General features: G+C 40.1%; 1 protein-coding gene and 1 long non-coding RNA gene across 2 annotated transcripts in view; one reads left to right on the top strand and one right to left on the bottom strand.

Annotated features, from left to right (window-relative positions):
* ZNF365 (zinc finger protein 365) overlaps positions 1-25,332 on the top strand; it is a 113,472-nt gene that overhangs the window by 36,973 nt on the left and 51,167 nt on the right. The window lies entirely within an intron of this gene.
* LOC114484478 (uncharacterized) overlaps positions 1-25,332 on the bottom strand; it is a 60,032-nt gene that overhangs the window by 34,504 nt on the left and 196 nt on the right. The gene's annotated exons all lie outside the window — the stretch shown is intronic.

Consider the following 25,332-nt stretch of genomic DNA (forward strand, 5'->3'; position numbering starts at 1 on the left):
GAGTGCATATCCTTAGGATTTGAAAGCCAAGCCATGCCCTCTTCTGAATATAATCATTCTGCATTTATGAAATAATTCTTAGCTTTCTACTGGGACCTAGAACAGGCTGAATGCTGAAACAAATCACCACATGAACATGCAACCTAAGTAGTCCATCATGACTTAGGTATTACCTCACCCATCAAACCATAAAACCGGATGTTCGTAGAGCACTCCATGATCACAGGGAAGAGAAAGAGCTATCTCTGAGACTGATGGCCAGCAGATGTTGAAGACTAAACTAAGTTGTGTGAGCAGCGGGCTCAAGCTCCCAAGGCACCTGCTCCTGTCGTTGCCATCTCTGGCTCAACTCATACCTCTGGTCTTTTAAAGAGCTCCCTATGACTATTGACTGAAGAAGGCGTTCCCTATGACTAGTTATCTGGGCCTTGCTCATGGATGGTTTCATACAACATGTTAGCTAGGAAGAGACTTATTACAATGTTAAATGAACTTGTGAGAACTAACATATATAGTAGATGTTCCGTAAATGTTAGTCTAGCTCAGCAATTTCCAAACTATATTCTGTAGGATGTCACTAAATAAGATACTCAAAAAGAATTTCTGGTCTAATAATTTTGAAGATTTTTGAATAGAAACTTAAAAAAAAAACTGCAGGAATTCTCAAGGAGATAAGATACCAAGATACATTTTGAATTTCAGCATTTCCTAAACTTATTTGACCTTAAGAACCCTTCTTTGCAGAGCATTTCACAGGAATAGTGCTTTACAAAATCTACCGTGGGAATTGTGATTTTTAATAATTTAGACTTTGACAGAATGTTAGTTTTGCTAGCCAGGAATGAAAGTGTTAAATTTTTATACTAACTGACTAGAATGTAAGATATGCTCTTCCTGGTTATTCTAAAGGACTTGACTTCGTAGTTCAGAAAGAAATTTTAATAGAAAACCCTTGCCATGAGGGTAATGTAGGTGACATTACCTAAAAGGAGGTAAATCAAGTTTAGTGATGATTTTTCCATTTTGTAATAGGGATTAGGGTTATAAGGAGATCACAGCTCTGTGAATCCAATTAGGATATAATGAAATGCACTCTTTGAGCTTCCAAACCAATTGATTTAGAAAGAGAAAAAATATGATAATAACCATGATATTTGCACTATGATTACACATTAGGTTATTCAGATTATTAAAATCATTCTTACTGTCAAAACTGAATGTACCTAATTTTGCATTGAAGTTCAGGGAGTCGGCAGCATATTACACTTTCTTTTGAGACACTGGTGGAAGGAATTGTAAACAAGATAAGGATGTGTTAGGATAAAGAAAAAAATGAGATCTATTTACAAATGACTTTTTGTTATTAATGAGCTGTCATAATAGACCATATCAACATTATTATGTGTAGAAAGAACAACAACAAAAATGATTGATCAAGCCAAATTTCTGAGAACTCTATTAATCTGAGAAGCCCAGGAGTGAGTCTGCCTATCCAAGTTTAATTTTGATCCCATCCTTACTATCAAATTCAACATTTAATGTTCTGTTGGTAAGGGATATGAGATGAAGAGGTAGTAAAGTGTAAGGGGGTAGGGTTTGTTTGTTTGTTTTGCAAGCACCATATCTAGCTCTATTGCACCTATTACATAATATTGTAGACCAGCTCCTCTCCACCTGGATTTTGGGAGTGAATTAAACTGTAACGCCCTCAGGAATCCATTGTGCACAATGAATTAACTTCCCTCCTATGCATCAAGAGCATCAAGAACACAGCTAGCTATGTCCCATCCTTGGAATCACTGAGGAAACTGTCATTCAAATAATACTCTTTAGGGCTAATTCTCTACTGAAACCTAGTTTGATAGGGGCTGCTCTGGACTACTGATTCTAAAATACCAGTCAATGAAAGCTTAAAAAATTCCTACATATTCTGATTCAGTTGATCAGGAATAGATTCAATAGCATGTTATAAATATTCCTGTAGGTATTTATGATGTAACCAAGTCTAGGAACCATTGCTGCAGATATAAACATTGGTTACCAAGATGCCTTAGGAAACAAGTGTTCCGTGGCCCAAAGTGCTCCTGTTCATAGTTGAAAAATAATTATCCCAAACTTATAAAACCTATTTTAACATGGAAAACTTTTTTGCTGGATACCTGTAGTCATCTTGTGGCACTAGAGTGCCACAGAGCACTTTGGGAAGTGAGATGCTAGAGAATGGCTGGTGGCATCTGTGAAGGGTGACTTTAGTAGAATCTTTTCCAACTAATTTCAACCCAACCTTCTTGCCATATTACATTTAGAAATCCATTCTTTTGGGTCTTGGAAGTTTCTCAATTTCAAGAGTCCTTTGTTTTTTAAACTTACCCTACCTCACTTATTACAAAATAAATTTCAGATGGATCAAAGTTCTAAATGTTTTTTTTAATCCTTAAAATTAAATGAAGAAAAAAAAGAATAATTAAAAAAAATTTTGGAGTGGAGATGGCCTTCCTACATAAGACAAAAAACCTATAAGCAATAAAGAAAGGGTTGATAAATTTATTACATAAAATTTAATACTTCTGTGCAGCAATTGTGTCTAAATATGACACACACTCATACATGTATATATGGCTATATACTCACCATATAAAAGAGGAAAATATTTGTAATATATATGCTAGGCAAGGGATAATTTCTTTAACAGGCAAAAAACTCTTAGAATTCAGTAAGCAAACGACAGGCAACCTAAGAGAAACTATACATATGAACAGAGAGTTCAGAGTACTAACTACGAATTCTCAATTTATATTTTAAAAGAGGGAGCTAAATATGGTCCCGCCAAAGGTCTTTATGCTTACTGTTCCATCTGCCTAAATCACTCTTTCCCCAGGTATCCTTTACGTTCACACCTTCACCTATGAAGCTTTTGCTCATATGTCACTTTCTTATGAGTCATCCCCTATGCAAAATTGCACCCCCACTGCCAGCATTTCCTATTCCCCTTCCCCACCTTACTTTTCTTCTGGTACTTACAACTATTGGCTATACTATATTTTTTCTTATTTATTTGGTTATTGTTCATTTCTCCCCATTAGAAGGCAAGGTTCATAAGCTCAGGGAACTTTGTCTCTTGTGCTTACTGCTATATCCCTCACACCAGACTGGTACCTGGAACAAAGTAGGAATTAATTATTTGTTGAATTAATGAATGAATAAAGATATGCTCAAGTCTATTACAATAAAAGAAGTGCAAGTCAAAACAACCAGGTTTTCATTTTGACTCTGTAATGGTAACCTGTCAAAATCAAAATATATGAATCCCTCCCTTGATGCTAAAGCCTATACAGGGGTTTTATTCTTGTAATTCAAGAACCAGACTCTTCATCTTTGTCTCCAATCCTGATTACTTTCTTTATTAATGATGTCACTGATGTCTAGTTCTTGACCCCTCCTTCTCTCTCTCAGTGTCTCCATGCATGCTTATCTGGATGACTCCAACTGTTTTTGGTTTCCCATCTCCAGCCTTGTCCAGTGCCCCACTAACCAGAAATAATGCTCTGCACCTGCCTCTTCCATGTTCAGATGCCTCTGTGGTCTGTTCCTCGCCATAGCAGTCCAGGTCCTCCATGATCTAGTCAACTGCCCTTCAGTCTCCCCTCCCAAACAGGCACAGGCCAAGTTCCAGTCTCCTGAACATACCCAGAACTTTCTTCCTTTATAGTAGTTCGGTGTTCTTTTTTGAGGTGGTCAGTCAGGTATGGCCACAAGAGGGGCACAGGAGAACTCTCCCATTGCGGAGCACAGGCTCCAGACATGCAGGCTCAGCGGCCATGGCTCACGGGCCCAGCCACTCCGCGGCACGTGGGATTTTCCCAGACCGGGGCGCGAACCCGGTTCCCCTGCATCGGCAGGCGGACGCGCAACCACTGCGCCACCAGGGAAGCCCCGGTGTTCTTTTATGAGGTGGTCAGTCAGGTATGGCCACAAGAGGGGCACAGGAGAAGCTCAGGAAAAGCAAGTGTGTTATAATGACTGATCCTAAAGACAGAAGGCACGCCACACCAGGCAGGGCCATGGGAGGAGCACCAGGTTTTGGTCAGTTGGCAGATGACAGGAGCCAGAGGAAAGCCAGAACTAGAGCCTTTAAGGGGTTTCCCTGGGAAAGGCCAGGCAGGCCAGGGGAGATAGTTTAGGATTGGCTAGTTTGAATAATTTTGGCAGGCTCTATGCCTTCGTGGTGGTCCCTGGTTGCCTGGCACCTGGCCCTGAGATGATTAAAGCAGAAGAATGTTGCCTCCGGGGATGTAGGGGCCAGAAGAGGAGGTAGGGCTCTGGACTGGTAAATTTGCATGTCAAAGGCCTGCTCGCAGCTGGGTCTTTTGCTATCTCTACTGGTTAGCCCCAGGAGAGGCAGTCTCTACCCAGCCGGAAAGGTCTGTAAGATGTCCAATCATAATATATAGAAAATGAACAATATAAACAATATAGTACTCTGTCTATGCTGTTTTCACAACCTACAATACATTTTGCCAAACATTCCCTTTTTTCCATATCTATTACTGAAACTATATTTAGCCTTTAAGTCCCAGTTCAAATATTAGTTCCCCCTGGGAAGTCTTCTGATTTCTCCCAGCAGGAAACACTATTTCCCCGCTGTGCTCCCATAACATTTTGTAATTTTCCTTTTACATCCTGCCTTGGTAATTTGTGTACTGCGTTATTTCACTTCATAGTGTTACCCCAGAGGAAGGCTGACCCCCACTAATCGCCCTGCATTTGCTCCTGTTCAGTCTATGAAATGAGGAGGGAAATGGCTCCCGTCCCTCTCTGCTAACACTCTACAGATGCTAGGAGGCAGCTCCTTGGCTCTGTTGCTGTGGTAGGTACCAGTGCTATAGATCAGAGCCTCCCTCTTGCAGAACAGTCTGCAGAGTTGCTGAAAAATCAGCCATGGAAGACTTAAACTTATGAAAAATTTCTGCATTCACTTTATTTGAACATCAAGGAGGTCAGTGTGATGGAAAATCAAGGGTGGTACAGGAACTCTGTAGCTTCCACCACAGGTTAAGGCAGAGAACCAGTTTTTATACTATCCCTCACCAGGCTTGCTCTGTGGTTGATCCTATGTGATTAATTCCCTTGGTCTTTCCAGAGACAGGACCTAGCAGGAAACATGTTGAGACATGGATATTATGATATTCACCTTATGTGGCCTCTTCTACCCCAGCTCTTTAGTGAGAACACTGATAGTACTATTGAGACACTGGAAATATTAGATTTTTTAAAGACCCATGGGATGTAGACATGTACTCAAAGATGCTGGGTCTCATGCCCTTTCCTTCCAGCCCAACATTAGAGGGGCCCATAGAGGGGCCCTCCCAGAGCACACAGTGGTCTCCAGGATTGGTGGGGATGAAACTCATTCGAGTAATGCTGAATGTGGCTTATCACTCCAGAACCTCATTCCCTAGATGTGTTCTCTTTCAGAGGCTCTCCCAGTGGTGTGCTAGTAAATGTTTTATAACTGGCTTGGGGGGTAGGGGTGAGGAAGGCCCCGATTTATAGCACTTGCCATTTTCCATGGTGTAAATGCTCACACCATGGCCAACTTCATGACTACCAATGCACAGTCACTGAATGGGGAGCTGGGAAGAGAGGCCCACACTGGGCTCTCTTTAACTGATAGGAACTGGCTCTAGCACATTTCTGAATTCTCTGTCTCTCTGTGCAATTGGTTCTGTCTCCAGCCAGAAATGCCTCTGTGTGTCAACTCTAGTTATGGACACTGAGTTCTCTCCCAGGAATCTCCCCAGCCTCCATGCAAACCTGTGGATGTGCTTGTCATCACTGTTGCCTATTGTGCTGTCCAATAGTGTATGCCCCAATCTCAGCCTTGGCCCACTTGAGAAATACTGTTTCACACATTGCTAGTGTTGACTAAATAAATACTGATTGCTATTAAATACTGGTCCTCAAGCACCTAGCCTTGAGGATCTCAAAGTGGCTTGTGTTAAAAACCGAATTATTGGGTTGGCCAAAAAATTCGTTCGGGTCTTTCCGTAACACCTTATAAGCATATTTGCCATTTAAACAAATTGTTCAAGATAACCTTCCTTAGGGATTTCTGAGTCCTTCTGATGTCCTTTTACAAAATGCTTAAATGAGGATCTACTCTAAACAACAAGTAGAACTAGCTTTTGACCTTTTTAATAAACTAGAAAATGAACAAATTTATCTAACTGTTGGTTAGATAAATGACAAGTTGGGAGTCAGTTTATTACTCTTCAACTGTGTGTGTGTGTGTGTGTGTGTGTGTATGTGTGTGTGACTCCCTGGTTATCCATATCTTAGTTTTCCACAGTTCAATTTATTGGGGACATTGTAACATCAAATGTGCCATTCTTCTAACCTTTCTGAAAGTTTCAATAACTGGCTTATAATGTCAGGGGGAGAAGTGAACTTCTTCTGTATTGATGGGTTTGGGGCTATTGTCTTTCTTTTGCCTATCAGAAACTAAAAGAGTTTGAAGCTGGATGTTTTGCCTACCACTAGGAGTCATAATTGGAATTGGGGAAAAGTTAAAGTTCTGGTGTTTTTGCACTAGCACTGCTAACCATAGAGGCTTACTCAGGTTCCAGCTCAGTTCTGCTGGAACTGAACTGGAATGCTTAGAATGAGGTGATGCTAAGGTTATGGTGAGTATGGGCCAACTCCTAGGTGAGGGCTGATTGGAGCCAATCACCAGTTCTCAAAGGGCAGGTGGTAATAACTGAGCAAACTCTCATGAAGATCAGTGACATTTTTACATTTATGTTTTTCTGGTAATGAAAGAAATAGTCATTGAAGGAAACTTACAAAGTACAGGAAAGCATAAAATCATCCCAAATCTCAGAAAGAGCAACAGTTAACATTATAAATAAAAAAAATAGACTGATATTGTGTGTGCATAGTTTATATGAATCTTGTCATTAATATTCTTAATGACACTATATTATTCTATCATATGAATTACTGTAGCTGATTTAACTCTTACTATTCAACATAAGAATGATTTCACTGTGATAATAAAAAGTTAAAGAACATCCTTGTATCTAAATCATGTCTATCTCTTGGATGATTTGATCGGGATGGAATTAGAGATGTAAAATTGTTAGATAAAAAAGTAAAGACAATTTTAAGGTTCTTGTTTTACAGACCTGAAATTGCTTTTGAAAAAGGTTTTCAAAGATTGTATTTCCATGAGATTTTCATCTTCCCAAGAAAAGAAGGGTGAAAGCCCTTCTTATTTTAAGATATATAATATAGTATAAATAATATAATATAAATAGAATGGAATGGACCCTTGTGAAGTTTGTATCTTTTAAGCTTTATGTGCCATAAAGCTAATGCTCTGGAGAGAACAGGAAATGTTAGTTTAGTGACATTTTGTAAACAATCATTCATCACTCATCACCAAAGTGCAAGCTGCCAAATAGGAAAGAAAAAGAGATGCCAGCAAAGTTTCTGGGGCTATGCAAATACTCAGCTAACCTGGATAGCTTGTCGGGTGGAATTTCTTTGGTTATTTTTCTTTCTGCTGTAACACCAAGCATAAGGTATCTGACAAACAAGATGTAATATGACAAATAACGTGTGGCCTTAGGTGTATTCCTGAATGAGTGGCTGTCACACCCGTCTTCTAAGTAGGTGGTAATAAGGATTAAGAGTCTAATCCTATCATTTTGGTCCTGTTTTTATTTATCATGTAGGGTGTAATTATAGTGTTTCCTTTTTAAATGGCTTCTTAATGTGTTTGGCCAAGGGGGAAAACCAAAGCTGTTGGTAAAAGTCATGGTTTCACTGTCTGTCTCTATTATGTTCCCTGGTTGCAGTTTCAGCAGCCCTGCCTGGGAGGACTAACTTTTTACAAATAGGTCAACAAATCTATTGATTTTCACCAACATTCCCAGATTTTGAAAAACACAGTGGCCTTCCCCCTGCCTGCTCCTTCTTATTACTTATGAAATTATTATCAAGTAATGATGCTAATAGTATTGCTAATAGAAAACACTACTGCTCTTAGGTATCCTTCCTGAATATTCTATGCAGAAACAAAGATATATGTATGTATATGAACACTTAATAACAAACCCACATGGATCCAGACTACATACATGCATACTGTTCTTAGTTCACTTTACAATATGTCCTGAACCTCTCTTTTCTTTCCTTTCCTTTTTTTTTTAACAGTAACATAGTCTATGTATATCTCTAATGTAATTTTTAAAATTGGTCCCCTACTGATGGATATATCCTGTTTTTGATGGTTTCAATCATTGCCACACTGTAGATCCCAGGATACTTTTTGGAGTGTATGTTTATGATGAATTTATAGGTCTAAGGGTATGTGTCACAAAATAATCTTTCAATGATAAGGACAAAGCATAACAGAGAAAGAGCTTCTGGATATAAAAATAAAGAATGGGTAATATTTTAAAGAGGGTTTCACAAAAAGAACCATCTGATAAATTGTCCATTCTGCCATTTTAACTGGAGAGGCTTAAGTGCATTTGTTATTTTTTTGTTGTTGCTTTTTGTTTTTTTAGTACCCTGTGTAAACAGAGACTCCAATAATGATATTGAGATCCAAAAATGACACTTAAAAAAAGAAGATTTGATGTAGAGGAAAGAACAGGAGACCCAAGGTCATGTTACAATTGGTCACAAATGACATTGTGATCTTGGACAAATCACCTTTTGAGATCTCAGCTTTCCTGTCTGTAAAGTGTTGGAAGATCTTTAACCCATCTTTTAGAATGGTTATATGTGATTTGCTGCCACTTAGGCTTCTAGTAGTATTGTTCATGAGCAGATGCTGGTCAACTCTGGAAGTCATGGCCCTTTGAACATGGGCTCTGTTGACGAGGAGGTAAGCCTTTGCCCAGATTAGCACTGCTGGATGCTGAGAGGCAAATAGAAGATATTTTAGGAGAACATTTTTCATGTTTTCCACATTGCCTTTGTGATTTGGCCCAAGACCTATGTTCATCAGCTCCAGGAGGAATTTGAGCCAATATTCTACTTGACTTAGCCCTCAGAATCTTCCATAGTAAGAAACAATCTTAGGGATAATAGAATGTCAGTGTTGCTCCTATATTTTGAACAACTTTGGTCTTTTTCACCTTGGAGTCTGATATTCAGAAAGTATTTCACTGAATGGGTGCCTTGGTATCTACAAACCTAGCATAGAAAGACTGACCATTGACATTTTCTGGATTCTCTTTCTAAATCCCTCACTTAAACAAATAATTAATATTTTAAAATTCCTTAAAGACCACTGTCTTTTTAGACCACTGTGAGTAAATTAGTACTTCCATATTCTCAACTTAGTGCAATGCTAGGTAAAAAGTGAATGCTCAAGAAACAAGAGTAACTATTACTATTATAGTGACAGAAGCTGAGCAACTTTGCAATAGTGAATCAAGATAAGGTTCAAGGCCTGAAAGACTTTCAAATATATCAGTAAGACTGAAGAGAATCTAAATAGAAAACATAACTTCTTTATCTCAAATAGTATTAAAAAAAAATCAGTTCCCAGAATATTTTATTATTAGTTCTAAAGTTTACATCGAGCCCTCTCGCAGTACCCCTAAACTAGGCATTTATTTCTACTTATTTTTCATTCATCATGAGGTTTAGCAAATCTAAGCATCTGTCCCCAGCAAAACCACGCCACACTTTGGGCTTCCCCTGAAAGCCCAGGTCACCAGGGAAAGTAAACCAAAAGATAGTACAAGTTCACCCTAGATGTGGGATGTTCTTTGTAGGACCTACTGTTTGATATTGCTAAGTTCAGCTTGCATTTCTCAAGGGATAGGAGGGATAAAAACAGGGTGAAGGAAAAGGCTAGGATAGTTCAAACAGAACCAATGAGTTACTAATGAGCTTAAAGAGCTTTTGGAGTTTGCTGGAATTTTGGAGTTTGCTGGCTTCCTAAAATGAATTCCCTCAGACAGTAGACAGATGACTCACCAACTTTGGCTATCAAGGCGGGCTGAGTCATCTAAAGTCAGCTGAATCATCTGCTTTCAACTCTGTTTTATAAGAATTGGGTCTGGTTGGATATTTCTGTCTCTTTGATTGTGAATATTAAGCATTTAAATATATGGAGAATATGATGTCCTTATTAGGAAAAACCACATAAATTTCTCATGCACAGATGGACTGCATTAGTAAAAGCAGATTAGTAATTGTTTTTAGTTCCTGATGATTAAAAAAAAAAAAACTAAATGAACAAAAAAACCCAAAAAAACCTGCTCTGAACACCTACCTTGCTACATTCTTTACTCAGCAGATAAACCAAGTGATAGTTGATGAGAAACCAGATAAGGATTTAAGAGACTGATGGCTGACTCCACAGAGCCATAAAACTGGTTCAGAGAACATCTTGAGATGTCATTTGCAGGGTTTGCTTTTAAAGTCTGAATGTTAATCTGGACCCCACACACCTTATGAGTAGAGAGTTTTCGGAAAAAAAGATGTTTCACAATGAGGGAATGTTGAAAGAAGTCAGCTAACATTTTCATCGGAAACACTGAGGACATATTTGGGTGCTCAGTTCTCCTGTTGCATGTGTTTTAAGAGTTTTTTGTTGGTTTGTTTTGTGTTTTTTTAAGGAGAATGTGATTTAGTGGAGGCAGCTTGGTGTAAGAGAAAGAATCCAGGTCAAGGAACATGAAGATTCTTGAGCCATGTGACCCAAATGAACAGCCAGGCCTTTCGAAGCCTCAGTTTCTTCATCTGATAAGTGAAAGGGTATGTTAGATTTGTGTTTCCCAAACTTGCTTGAACATGAGGATCAACTGGGGCACTTTTTAAAACTACGATATACCCTCGCCTCACCCAAGCCTATTGAATCTGAATCAGCAGGGTGAGGCCTGAGAATTAACATTTTAACCAGCCCCTTGGGTGATTCTTATGTTCGGACAAGTTTGGCAAACACCGTATTAGTTGATCAGTAAGATATCTTTCAGCTCCAAGATTGCTCAAAGGATCTTTCAAAACACCAACTTTTTTTTTTCCTCCCTCAAAACTGGGGAAGTAAGAATCAAATGTAAAACAAATCAAGGTACGTCGTAGGTAGAGAGGTATTGGTGAGGCTGGTCTGCCACTAAACTATAATGCATAAGAAGATGTTTTGGGTACACTCAACATTAGATACTCATCAACTGCATGTTGTTCCTGCTCTAAATTAACGCCTCCTCTCAGGAAGAGCCTGATCAATTCATTCACCCTGGAGTTTAAATAGCTCAACAGCCTCCTTGAATTTTCTTTCTGATATATTAATAAGATCTGAAGCCAGTGGAATGGAAGCATCAAGAATCTCAGCAAGCAGGGCAAGCACTGAAATCAGGCACTGACCTCACCTACTCAGAAAACTGTACTGAACTGTTTCCACATGAAGCAGGAGAGTCTGCATCAGTTCAAGCATGGTGGAATAGGACATTAATCACCCACAAGGAAGTATACTAGAAATCAGAACAAAATTAGCGTCTCCATTGCAGAACACAAACTCTGGATAGCCTCCTTGAGCAATTTTAACCTCTTCATGAACCCATCAGCTAACAAGAGACGCTGGAACAAACTTGTTTAGAAGAGCAAAAGTTTATAAGCCATACATTCATTCCTTCATGTACTCAACGTTATTTATTGAGGAAATTCATGTATTCATGTATTCCACATTACTTATTGAGTTCTCCCATGCACCAGGCACTGTTCTATGTCCTCCCAATACAGCAGTGAACAAGATGGGTTCCTGAGTGTATTCTAGATGTTCCAGAGCTTGTATTCTAGAAGGTGAAGGGGATCAGAATACGCTGCCCCAAAATATGCCACTTTGGCATAAACATTATTTTGTGCTGAATTAAGAAACAGCAGATGCAGGTAAAAACTCTCTATCCCTCCCCATCTGTCTAAAGGCAGAGTATAAAATTCCCTTTGTGAACATGTCCTCTCCCCCCTCTCCTATACCAGGAGGAGAAAAACAGCCTTAAGCACCTGAGATGGAGACAGCCCAAGATGAACCTGCACAAACAAACCTTACTGAAATAATTCTTATCTTCCATTAGTTTCGCCCATACATCTCACAATTTACTGCTCCTAAACACCTAACCCCCTTTTCTTTTGTTTTGTCACTTTCCCACAAATTTATTGTTTTGTTAAAATGGTATATAAGCCCCTGGATCTAACTGCTTCTTTGGGATTTTTACTTCATTTCTTGAGGCCCTCCCATATACATATGAAATAAACCTTTTTCTCTTGTTAATCTGTCTTTTGTCAGTTTAATTTCCAGGACCCCAGGGACAACCTAAGAGGGTGGAAGAAGAGTTTCTTTTCCCCCTCTTACAAAGAGGACACAGAAAATAAATAAGTGAACAAATAAATAAGACCATTTTAGAGGATGATAAGTGTTACGATGGAAACACAACAGATAAGTGGTCTTAAAGAGTGATTGTAGGGGTGAAGTATGGAACCTGCTCTGTAGGCCTTGCTAAGGAGATTTGGGAAGGACTATTAGACATGACTTTTACCCACTCCCAGATGAGTATATGTCTCTGTTTCTGGTGGGTGAAATAACAGAGGTCCAGAGAGAACAAAGGACTAAGGGAATGGTGAGACTAGAGCCCAGGTTCCTAGTGTTTGGAGGTAACTTTCTTCTAATAAACTTGTTCTTCTGAATGATACCCCCAATGAAGAGGTTTTATTTTTGCCTCACAGATACCTTAGATATATTTCTCTGAGTCCTTTTATGTTTATTGCTTGCTGGGGTTTAAATGCTGAAATAGGTTTAGAGATCTGGAGCAGTGTAAAGATCTCCATCCTAAGTGCTGAGGAATCTTAGCCCATTTTCAAAAGATTAAGGGACAACAGGAAGCCAATAATACTGAGGTATTATAGAATTTTAACCTCCCACACCTGACAAAGACTATGAGAAAATGGTTTGTTTCCAATCAAGGAAGATCTGGAATAGTTTAATCACCAGAAATGAAAGCAGTCCCAATTCTCATCCATGTGGTTAACTAGCATGGAAGTTATTTTTTTACCATGGACCTTTACAGTCACATTTCCATCCAGACTCCTGGCAATGCGCGAATCCTTCCACAACAAGAAAACAAAGAAACTCATTTCTTTTCAAACATATTGACTCAGTCTACTCTGTCCTGTTTCCCATAAGCCAAGTGGATGACTGCTGTGCTCAAATATGATGTTGTTTTTGAAATATTTACCAAAAAGATTAGTTGTATCAAAAGTGATTTTTCAGCATTAGTACAAGACAAGCTACCCATTCTAACAGTCCTATGTCATCTTGTACTTCTTTTTCCTTGATACTTAGAACGTAAGATTTTATATCTGAGGCTCATGGAAATTATTACTTCTCTGGTGGTTGGTTTTGTATAGTGTAATACTTTAAGGCTGTAACTTTCCTTTCTTTACCAGCCTAACTGACACACTAGTCTGAACATCTTTGAGGTTCACTTGTATACATATAAAGGAGCCATCGCCATCTGGTGTATCAGAGAAGATATTACAATTAGCATGTTCTTGTCAATTCTACCAGGCCAGCAGCCAATTTTCCAGATCTTGGGAATTTTCTTCTAGATAGATGGGAAAGTTCCAATGGCCATACAAATTTAGTAGAACAAAATCTTAGTTAACTGATACTAAAGTAGCTAAAATCCTTAATTAAATTATTATTCTTTTGGTGATTCGAAAAGAAACCACAGGGTGGTTTGTATTTAGGGGGAAAAAAGTAAGTGGCAACAAAATAACTAATAATTGAGATTTGGTTAAATGAGAAAATTCTAGAATATATTCAGGTTATCAATAATAGCACTTAAAATGTAACATTAAAGGGCTTCCTTGGTGGTGCAGTGGTTGAGAGTCCACCTGCCGATGCAGGGGACACGGGTTCGTGCCCCGGTCCGGGAAGATCCCACGTGCCGTGGAGAGGCTGGGCCCGTGAGCCATGGCCGCTGAGTCTGCGTGTCCGGAGCCTGTGCTCCGCGATGGGAGAGGCCCCGGCAGTGAGAGGCCCACGTACCACACACACACACAAAAAAGGGTAACATTAAGAAGAATAATTTTGATGCCCTACAGGACTTTAGCCATTAATTAGTTTCACTGCTTCTTAAGACAGAATGATTTTCATCAATCAGTTTTTAGTCATTAGGAGATAAATATTTCCTGAAGCCTTCTGAATTCTGCCTAGCACCCTTGATGACCAACACCATTGTACTTACTCAGTTCCCACCTGCTGAGTAGTACCAATCACTGCTGAAAAAATAGCTAATTGGAATCCAGTAAGATCTAATTCCACAGTTGATCATCTTCTGCCAGGAATTTAGTATATCTGAGTAGGCTGATTTGTGAAATGGTGATAATAGTAGTGTCTATTTCATAGGTTAGTTAGGAAGGTTATGTGCTGAGTAATGTTGCTAGTACACACACACACACACACACACACACACACACACACACACACACCAAGCATTTCAAACAAGACCTACAAGCAGATGATCTTCTCACTTCAAACTCTCTTATAAACTCTCTCTAGCTAAGTGGGAGAGTCAAATGCCAAACCGAATTGTATGGAAGAAAAGCGTGTTCTCTGCTCTCTTAGTGCTTTCAGAATTAGAGATCATTTTGGATGCTTTATTTTGTAAAATCCTTCCTCAAGTCTATACCCATAGATACAAATATAGGTGTCTGTGGGTGTTTTGGGGGCTAGGATTGGATGGAGGCAGGGAAATGCTGAATTCACTTAAGCAACTTGCTGTTTTGCAACTAATGATTTGTAAGTACCAGTTTGGCTTGAATTTAACTGTTTTTTTTTTTTTTAAATGTAGTTTGCTGAAATTCATCTAAAAAAGTTGATCTATATCAAGCTTTAGGGTAACTTTGTCATGGTTTTCTTGCTTTCTGGAAGATCTATTAATGTCATAGAGTAAATGTCAAATTTTAAACAGGAAAACAATATTCCACTTGAAGAGGCTTTGCGAATAAATAGTTATTTTATATCTTTCTTGGGAAGGGGTTCCATAAGCAAGTGAAATTATAGAAGCAGACAAGGTTCAAAGGGAATTTTTTTTTTTTTTTTTTTTTTTGCGGTACGCGGGCCTCTCACTGTTGTGGCCTCTCCAGTTGCGGAGCACAGGCTCCGGAAGCGCAGGCTCAGCGGCCATGGCTCCCAGGCCCAGCCGCTCCGCGGCATGTGGGATCTTCCCGGACCGGGGCACGAACCCGCGTCCCCTGCATTGGCAGGCGGACTCTCAACCACTGCGCCTCCAGGGAAGCCCCAAAGGGAATTTTAAGCAAGTTATTTTCATCTCTAGCTATGTTTTCCAATAAGTTAACAAACAGCCAGATTATTAAGGCAAGGTGTAACTCATAAACCTTTTTCATTCTAAATTTACATATATGTATGTGTGTGTATGTATTATATATATATTTCAAAGGTTGTGAGATTGATAGCAAAAGCCCTGTTCTGCAAAAGGCCTCTGGCTTCTTTCCTCTCTTTTGAAATTAACCAGAAATGTGGAGCCCTGACAAGTACATTCTTTACCACTAGGGGGTGACAGCTGATAATGAATCAGCTTTTCTTAATGTGAGACAAGATATTGGCCTTGTTCTAAAGGTGTTCCAATGTTTCTTCTTTACTGATTGCCTGGTGATGTTTGGTTTGATGCATTTTCTTTGTGAACATGCTCCACACCCAGTATCACACCTTTTTTCGTACACAACATGGGTCTGATGGAAGGATAGCTAGTGCTGGACAGCTTTGTAGATTTCAAATAAATGTCTGGAAAATTAGTTAACAAATAGGAATATTTATTTATTCATGCATTCATATGATAAATATTGAGAGTTCACAGGCCCTGTGACAGGCACTGGGGATACAATGGTGAACGAGAATATAACATCTATCCTCATGGAGGTTTTATTGTAGGGGGAAAGATGACAAAAACCAGGTAAACAAACACATCCCTAAGATAACTGTGAGCCTTAACAAGACCTATAAAGGAAAGCAACATGAGGGTGAGATACAGACTAACTGGAGTTAGAGAAGAGATACATTAGATCAAGTATTACTTTATCTAAGGCTTTGCTATTCTCCACATAACCAGCAGATTTCAGAGAGACACATCATGCCCTACTTCAGTTGTTTTCCACTCGCATATATTCTGGCAAAATTCTCATAACTCAGCATTTTGGTGCCTTGGAAAGGAAGTATCACTGATGGCTGATCTCTAGCACTATCAGTACATCTTTCCCAGATACTTAGAAAGCTTCGTTAGGAGAGTCATCAAGTGGAAACAATATGCCTGTCTCCTTTCTATTCTGCATTACAGAATGGAAACTTCTGTAACTGACTAGCTTGCATCCATTCTGTCTAAATAGCTGGAACACTTCTTAAGAAATATCACACACACACACACACACACACACACACACACATATACACACTTCACACACAAGATATTGTTAATGTAAAGTTAAAGTCATTTAGCATGGAAAGTGAGAAAATTGTCCTAATGTTGATACAAATATTGGTAAGAATATCACCTTACTGCTATTGATATTTTTGCACGTTTTCTAGTCGTTACAGACCATTTAATGTCATTTCCTATTTTGAAATTTCTTTTCTTACTTGAAAGGCCTTCCCCCTTTATTCTCTATCAATTTAAGTCTGCCTCATCTTTCACCTTCTAATGAGTCTGTATCTGTCTCTCTCTTTAAATATCCCTGCATACCCCGTGTGTTCCTTCCTTTTGTTTATTCCAGAAGCACTAATGTAATTGAGCAATTGGTTAAATAATGTATTCTTAGGATTATTATAATCATTCCATCTACGTTGAAAAAAAAATGTTGATCCCTTCCTTTGCCAGCCTCCTTTGCAGCTAGGAATGAGATATGTGACCCAGTTCTAGCCAATGAGATGTAAGAGGAAATATACTGGTACCCTACGAGAAAGATATATTCTCCATGTCAAAAGGGAAAAGATATATGTGGAGGCTCTCTTGCGGCCTTGGCTCTTCTATTGCCCTTCCTTTGGATGAGGTTATGGAGGATGTAATATCTGGATTTGCAGAACCATCTTGTGAACAAAATGGGAAGCCCAAGAGACTCTTGGAGTTGCCAACCCAGTGCTCTTAACAATGTGGAGCTGCTGAACTAGGTCTGGAATGACCATCCTCCAGCTTCTTCTTATATAATTTAATTTAATGCCTTTATTATTTACACCATTATTAATTTGGTACACCGTTCCTGGGAGCCAAAGGGACTCTAACCAACACAGTATGAATATTAAAATCCCTCAGAAACATCATCTCACTTTTAATTTTGATACTCCTGAGAACTTGGTTCAGTGCTTAATACAAAGAAGTAGCTAAATAAATACATGCAATCTACATGTTTTTTTCTTTGTTTTCTCTCCACTTTCTCCCCCACCAAAGAACTTCTTGAAAATTAATTGCAGATTCTTATTTAAAAGACTGCTGAATTGGAATAAGGAACTTTCCCTACATGGGTCTGTTATAGAAGATGCATATATGTCATGATGTAGCTTATGTTCACTTTGCCATGGCAAATTTCAATGATTATGAACTTCATAAATGCATGCTTTTAGAGGGCAGAGGTCTTTCTTTTTCCTCTTTATATATACCAATGCCAGCCCTGTGCCTTGCAGAGAGTATATGGACAATGGGTGAGTAAGATGGGGAAGAGAGGAGGGAAGAAAATTAGAAGCAGGAAAATGCATTTGGCTACTTGAAGAATATGAGATAGATAACTGTAAATTCATTGAAGCAGAAATATTGCCTTATTCATCTTTGCATCTTCTACACTAGTATCTCTGAAAGTATAGTCTGATTATTCAGAACCAACTGGAGCTTTCCTAGAATTCACATTCCTGGGCCCCACTCCAGAACTCCAGAGAGAAGAATCTCTGCAAGTAGATCCAGGAATCCATGATTTTGCTCACTAGCAAATCATTTGCTCTAGTGCCCAGCAAGGTATTTTGTATATGCTAGACATTCAGTAAATAATAGAATGAATAAATGAATGATGTAAAGATAGAACAGTCTCTCAAACTCAGATATAGTCTCTAAAGTCATTCTTTTAAAACCTAATATTTATTTGATGAGGCAGAATATTTCACTTAAAAAGTAGAAAAGTCCCTTTTGCAAGTGGGCAAAATATTTTCTTTCACAACCAATGTGACAAACTATTTAATGATACACTTGGCCTCAAATATAAATAACTTGAAAGCAGGAATAAGATTTCTTTTAAAATACTTGGGGAACTTCCCTGGTGGTGCAGTGGTTAAGAATCCGCCTGCCAATGCAGGGGACACGGGTTCGAGCCCTGGTCCAGGAAGATCCCACATGCCGCGGAGCAACTAAGCCCGTGAGCCACAACTACTGAGCCTGCGCTCTAGAGCCCGCGAGCCACAACTACTGAGCCCGTGCGCCACACTACTGAAGCCCGCATGCCTAAAGCCCGTGCTCCGCAACAAGAGAAGCCACCTCAGTGAGAAGCCTGCGCACTGCAGCGAAGAGTAACCCCCATTCGCCACAACTAGAGAAAGCCCACACGCAGCAACGAAGACCCAAAGCAGACAAAAATAAATAAAATTTAAAAAATAAAATAAAATACTTGGGCACTTAGAAATGAAGACAAAACATGCTAGGTCCCCAACCCCTTAAATATTCCTGTCTACTTCTCTATGACACTTTCCCCCATGTACTCCTCCTCAGAACCTGGGCGTAACTTGATTTGGCACAGGTTCATTGAAGAATGAGCTCATTTTCTAGACAGGGGTAGAACATATCTATAGAGAACAAAATGGTAAGCACAGATTCCTCTTTGAAGTGTAATCTGGCTGTTCCCACCTCTTCAACCCAAGTGGAAAGCTGAATCATCTCCATGACAGACACAGCCCCAGTTCTTTCAAAGCTATGGTTACAGAGATTTGTGCTTTCCTGCTTTGCTGAAATAGGGAAATAGGGTTATGCTACATATGATCTATCCTGGGATAACCAGCTCAACTGTATAAAGAGGCACCATCTGGATTCCTTCTATGCAGGAAGTGAGAAAGCTCTTGCTTGAATAGCTGATGTTGGGGAATCTGTTTTAACAGTGTGTGGTTTCAAAGAAGCGAGGAAGCATCTGTTTGGAGGGAGTGAAGAGGTCTTCTTCAGCCAAGTAGTTTGCACAACAAATTGGATGATCCAACCCCACCCTAGCTATCCAAACTTATCTCTCTCCTCTTAACAGAGTCAAGCCCGTTTTCTCCCCTTGGCCCAGCATCCCATGTTCCTCACAGCCTCCATGGTCTTGCCCAAGATCTTCTGCCCCAGCTGGAACACCTTACTTTCTTACACTCATCTTCCCAATAATAAGGAGGCTAAAGTTCCTAATAATCTAGTGGTAACTATATGGTAACTAAGTGGTAACTACATACATTGTTTCCTTTAATCCTCACAACAACTCCAAGAAGTAGGTACTATAATTATCTCCATTTTATAGGTAAGTAATGGATACTCAAAGAGATTAAATTACTTGGCTAAGGTCATCCAGCCAGTATGTTTGCCGAACTGAGATTCTCATCCAAGGATGTCTGATTCTAAATTCCATGCTTGGAGCCATTATGCACTCATCGGAATTGTTTTTGTGCTTCCAAGTCCATTGTCTATGAAGCCCTCTATCTATCTATCTATCTATCTATCTATCTATCTATCTATCATCTATCTATTTATTTGCCACACCGTGTGGCATGTGGGAACTTAGTTCCCCAAGCAGGGATTGAACCTGCGCCCCCTGCAGTGGAAGCGTGGAGTCTTAAGCACTGGACCACCAGGGAAGTCCTGAAGCCCTCTTTTTAAAACTGATTATTATTTAAACCATACATATTGGTACTTTAAATAACAAAATCATGGAGTGTCAGAGAAATGACTTCACAGGCCATCTTGATCACCTCTCTTCTTTTATAGACAAGAAAATTGAGGCTCAGAAAGAGGCTGTTCCTGTCAGAGGTCTTACAGAACCCAGTCATGCACATAGGGCAGAACTTTGATGATTCTGGGGCCCCTTCCTAGAGTTTCTGATTCAGTAGGTCAAGTGCAAGGGCCTGGGAATATGTGCTTTAAAAATAGCTCCATGGGGCTTCCCTGGTGGCACAGTGGTTAAGAATCCACCTGCCAATGCAGGGGACACGGGTTCGAGCCTTGGTGCGGGAAGATCCCACATGCCACGGAGCAACTAAGCCCGTGTGCCACCACTACTGAGCCTGTGCTCTAGAGCCCGCGAGCCACAACTACTGAGCCCGCGTGCCACAACTACTGAAGCCCGCACGCCTAGAGCCCATGCTCCGCAACAAGAGACGCCACGGCAATGAGAAGCCCGCACACCACAATGAAGAGTAGCCCCTGCTCGCCGCAACTGTAGAAAGCCCGCATGCAGCAACGAAGACCCAATGCAACCAAAAATAAACAAACAAATAAATAAATTTATTTAAAAAAATAGCTCCATGATTGGGTCCAATCATCAGGCAAAGTTGGGAATCACTAATATTCTATATCACTTGGTGTTTCATCTGTGTTTAATGTTTCATCTATTTCATCTGTTTGTCTTATCTCTCAAATATTACTCTTTGGAGACCTTGTTATATACTTCAGTATTCCTTACAGTGTCTAGCTAGAAAGGAGCTAGACATATTTTAAGTGCCTAGCAAATGCTTGTGAATCAAAATGAAGAAAGTTTTAAATACTGAGTATTTGATGAGGAGGTGGCAGGAAAATGGATTATGGCAATTAGGTTCAAGGCCATGTAGAGCAAACATTCCACGTGTGATAATTATAAAATGTGGCTTGTTTCATTTACTTCCGCTCGTAATGACTTGGAAGCCCAGTTGCACAAAGATTTCAGATAGCAGAGTCTTGACTTTCTTTTTTCTTCCCGAGCTGGGTAGACGTGCCGAGTAAATGTGATCCCCGGATGCTCAGGACATGTCTTGTTCTGCTATGAACACATGGAACCAAGCCCTGGTGACACTCTTGCCTTGGAGTGGCAGAGCCTTATATGGAAGCAGAGTGCACTTTTCACTTTACTGGGGGAATCTTTAAATAGCAGGGAACAGCAACTCAAAGCTTTTCAAAGAGCTACTTAAAGTTATTTTTCTCCATGACAACAGCCTGCCAATAAGGATAGAATTTAAAGAGCTAGGACCCCAAGAAGAAAGAGAAAAGGAAAATTTCCCTGCCAAAATGAATGCTCAGAGATGAACCACAGCCGGAGTGTAAATTCTATACATTGACTCACAACTATAGAACAGATGAGATGAGCAATCAAATTGCATTCTTTAATTATCTGTGTGCAAAATCAGAAGGATATTTAAAGGTGTTCACTTGGTGGTAGATGGGGTGGAGGGAGATAGTGGCGTATGCTATGATTTCTGGTGCTGAAATGATGGATTCTTTCTTTGTTGTTGTTGTTGTTATCCTTAAAGATTCAGAGGATTGATTTTGTTTTGGGTTCCTAAAGATCAACTTCTAAATAATCCTCCTAGCCTTCTTGTGCCTTAACCTTGCAAAAACACCTTTTTCTCTGCCTCATGTAATATGACTCCCAGGACAGGCTGTAGTGGACTCAACTCCTGATTCCCTATTTTCTATCAAATGAAAATATTCAGATGCTTTCTCAGCGAGCCCCCACAGTGTTGTTGTTGTTGTTGTTGTTTAAAATTAAGATTTTACTTTTTTAGAGCAGATTTAACTTCACAAAGTGAGGGAAAGGTACAAAAATTTCCCATATGCCCCCTGCCCCTACGCATGCCTCCTCATTATTAAAATCTTCCACCAGTGTGGTATATTTATTAGCATTGATGAGTCCTCACTGACACATCACAATCACCCAAGGTCCATAGTGTACGCTACGGTTCACTCTTGGTGTTGTTCATGCTGTGGGGTTGGACAGATGTATAATGACATGTATCCATCATTATGGTATCATACACGCTATTTTCACTGCCCCCCAAAATCCTCTGTGATCCACCTATTCACCCCTTCCCCAATCTCTCAACCCCTGGAAACCAGTGATCTTTTTACTGTCTCCATAGTTTTGCCTTTTCCAGAAAGTCACATAGTTGAAAATCACACAGCATGTGATTGGTTCCTATCACTTAGTAATATGCAGTTAAGGTGCCTCCATGTCTTTTCATGGCTTGATAGCTTTTATTTCTTTTTTGGTGTTGAATAATATTCCACTGTCTCGATGTACCAGTTTATTTATCTATTCACCTACTGAAGGACATCTTGACTGCTTCCAGGTTTTGGCAACTATAAATAAAGCTGCTATAAACATTCATGTGTGGACATAAGTTTTCAACTCCTTTGGGTAAATACCAAGGAGCATGATTGCTGGATCTGGTGGCTCATATGGAAAGGTATGTTCAGTTTTGTAAGAAACTTTCAAACTGTCTCTCAGAGTGACTGCACTACGCTGCACTGCCATCCGCAGTGAACGAGGGTTCCTGTTATCCACATCCTCACCAACATTTGGCGTTGTCAGTGTTTTGGATTTCCGGCCATTGTGATAGGTGTGTAGTGGTATCTCATCATTGTTTTAATTTTCATTTTCCTGATGACATATGATGTGGAGCATCTTTTCATATGCTTATTTGCATCTGTATAGCTTTTTTGGTGAGGTGTCTGTTAAGGTCTTTGGTCCATTTTTTAATTGGGTTATTAGTTTTCTTACTGTTGAGTCACATTGAGTTTTTATTTCTCTGTTCTCAGAGGACATCTTAATCCCCCAGGTTGGAGGGATTTATAAGATTTATCTTCTACTCCTAATTGTCCCCGAGAATAGGGTACACTTTCCCTGATAGCCTTCTTAGCCTCTACCCCCAACCAAGTCCTAGACCAACTCAGCAGCATTAGCTTTAGAACTGATCAGTCCCAGAGTAGTACAGACTCATTTTCTATCTGATATAGGGATACCCTCGCCAGTGTTCCCTACAAGTGCTCATCTGGACCTTAACCAGTTATAGGACTCCCTCTAGCTTGACAGTGGCAAGTTTCACCACTGACCAGTGCCAGGGATTACCATTCATTTAACAGATATTATTGGATGCATTTTATATGTCACGCTCTGAGCTGGGCATGGGAACAGTGAATCAATCAGACAATTATCAACTTCTTCCTTAAGGGGTAAAAGCGGTTTTCCTATAATGACCAGCTCTAATTCTGCCCACTGAAACTATATAATCAGCTATTGTATTCCTTCGGAAATTTAAAGACAATCAGATCCCTCAAAGCACACTGGCATTCTGGTCACCCCTTCCTTTGTATGTGCTCCCATTGGTCAATGACCCATTCAAAGGAGACTGCTCACATTTCACCTTACTTCCCGGGCTCTTCTGCCTGTGTTGGATGGTCAGGGCTTCTTACAGTTGCCTACATCTGTGGAGTTACATTGCTTGACATGTTTCTAGACTCTAGAGAGGTGCAAACTTGCATATGTATATGTCCCTTGGGGAGAAGGAGTTAAAAACATTAGCTTCAACCTGGGGAGCTGTTTTTCTTCTCCTGCTTTTTAACCAGAAAAATAGATGCGATTGTAGCTTTGAAAACTGAAATGCTAGCTTTTAAACAACTTGCAAATAACAGAGTTCAAGATTTCAAGGGGAAAACAGGCCCCATAAAAATTCTGTGACAGGAACCCCTACATTGTCCTTTTAGTTGGTAAACTGAGAATAAATGGTAACCAGAAAGTAATCACCTCGAACTGCATTTCACTGAGAACTAATGTCCTTCTGACCAGTAAGTGTTAATTTATCCCCCAGGTACAGCTTGACTTTGAGGGAAGGGGCACATGAATTTAGGGCCAGGCTGTTACTCCAAAGCACACTCACTGCCACCCCTGACAAGGGCTTGCAGCTGGTATTACCAAGGATCAGGCAATTCTTCTGCTCTTAGACTTGGCTTCTTTTAGGGCTGAAAGCATCAGACTAATTCCAGGAAGAGCTGACCACTTCCCTTACTTCAGAGTCCAGAAGGAATGGTTTGTTCTCCTGACTGATTGTTCTCTGCTCCCGGGATGTGTTCCCTGACTTCATCTGCCCTCTGCTCTTGGTCCAGGAGGCTGGCCTCTGCAGGTGCATATCCTGGCTTGCCAGCTGGCTTCCAGTTCCATTTAGCCAAGGAGAGGCCCAGGTGAGAGGGTGGGAAGGGAGAGAGGTCGGTGTATATCTTCCAAGCCCTGTGCTTCCGCAGCATGTCTCTAGAACCCAATGACTTCAAACTACAGCTCCTGCCAAGCAGCCCCTAATCTAGGGTTCCAGTTCTTGTTTGGCTCTAGGAGCTCTACCTTCTGCCCTGGGCCTTGTTGGTAACCGCCTCCTATCATTAAACCTCTGGGTGCCTCAACCAAACTAACTTTTCCTTAATACTGCCTTCATCTCTGTCCTATCATTATACCCTCTTCATTAAAATCATCTGGAATAAATTCTTTCCTGCCTGGGCCCTGACAGATAAACCTCTGGATGTTCAGTTCTCCTCTGTAGGTCAAGGAGCATCATGCCATCAGCACCAGGGAAGCCTTCTTATCTCCTTTAGGCAGGTACAGTCTCCAGTCTCAGGACCAGAGGTTAGGCAATCTCAACCTGGCAGCTCAGGAGATTTCTGAAACCCACCTATTAAATGAAACTCTTCTGGGGGTGGTGCCCTATAATTTCTCCTTTTAAAAAAGGCCCATGGAACAAGAATGGCAAAATAGTGATAATTGTTCAAGTTGGGTGACGGGTACCTGGGGTTCATTATGCCATTTTCTCTACTTCTGTGTATGTTTGAAAATTTTCATAAGAAAGAATTAGGTATGTAAGGTTCTAAGTTGAGAACCAGTGATTCAAAGAGATCTGAAATTTGTTTTGCTAATCTCATTATTCGCTGTTTCCATTAGCCTTCATCACACCACGGTAGGGTGTCCAACTGTGTAAACAACTGAGATGAGACAAAGAGATCCAGCATCTTCCATTTACTGTAGTCCTAGGTACCAGAGACCCAGGACCTCCAGTCCCTACCACACAGATTCCTTTATAGATTGGGGTTGAGCAGGTTCGGCCAAATCCCTTGGTGATTCTCAAACAGTTCCCACTCACACAGACATAGTTTGTGACCTTTAGCCAAATTCTGTAAGTATGGAATTAGAAAGTCCAAGTCACTACACTCTGGTGTGGCTCTCTCCTCTGTCCCTTCTTCTGAGAAATTCCTCAGAAGCCCCACACTTCTATTTGACCCGTACCAGAAA

This window comes from Physeter macrocephalus, chromosome 20, assembly GCF_002837175.3.
Source record: "Physeter macrocephalus isolate SW-GA chromosome 20, ASM283717v5, whole genome shotgun sequence".
Taxonomy (NCBI): Eukaryota; Metazoa; Chordata; class Mammalia; order Artiodactyla; family Physeteridae; genus Physeter; species Physeter macrocephalus.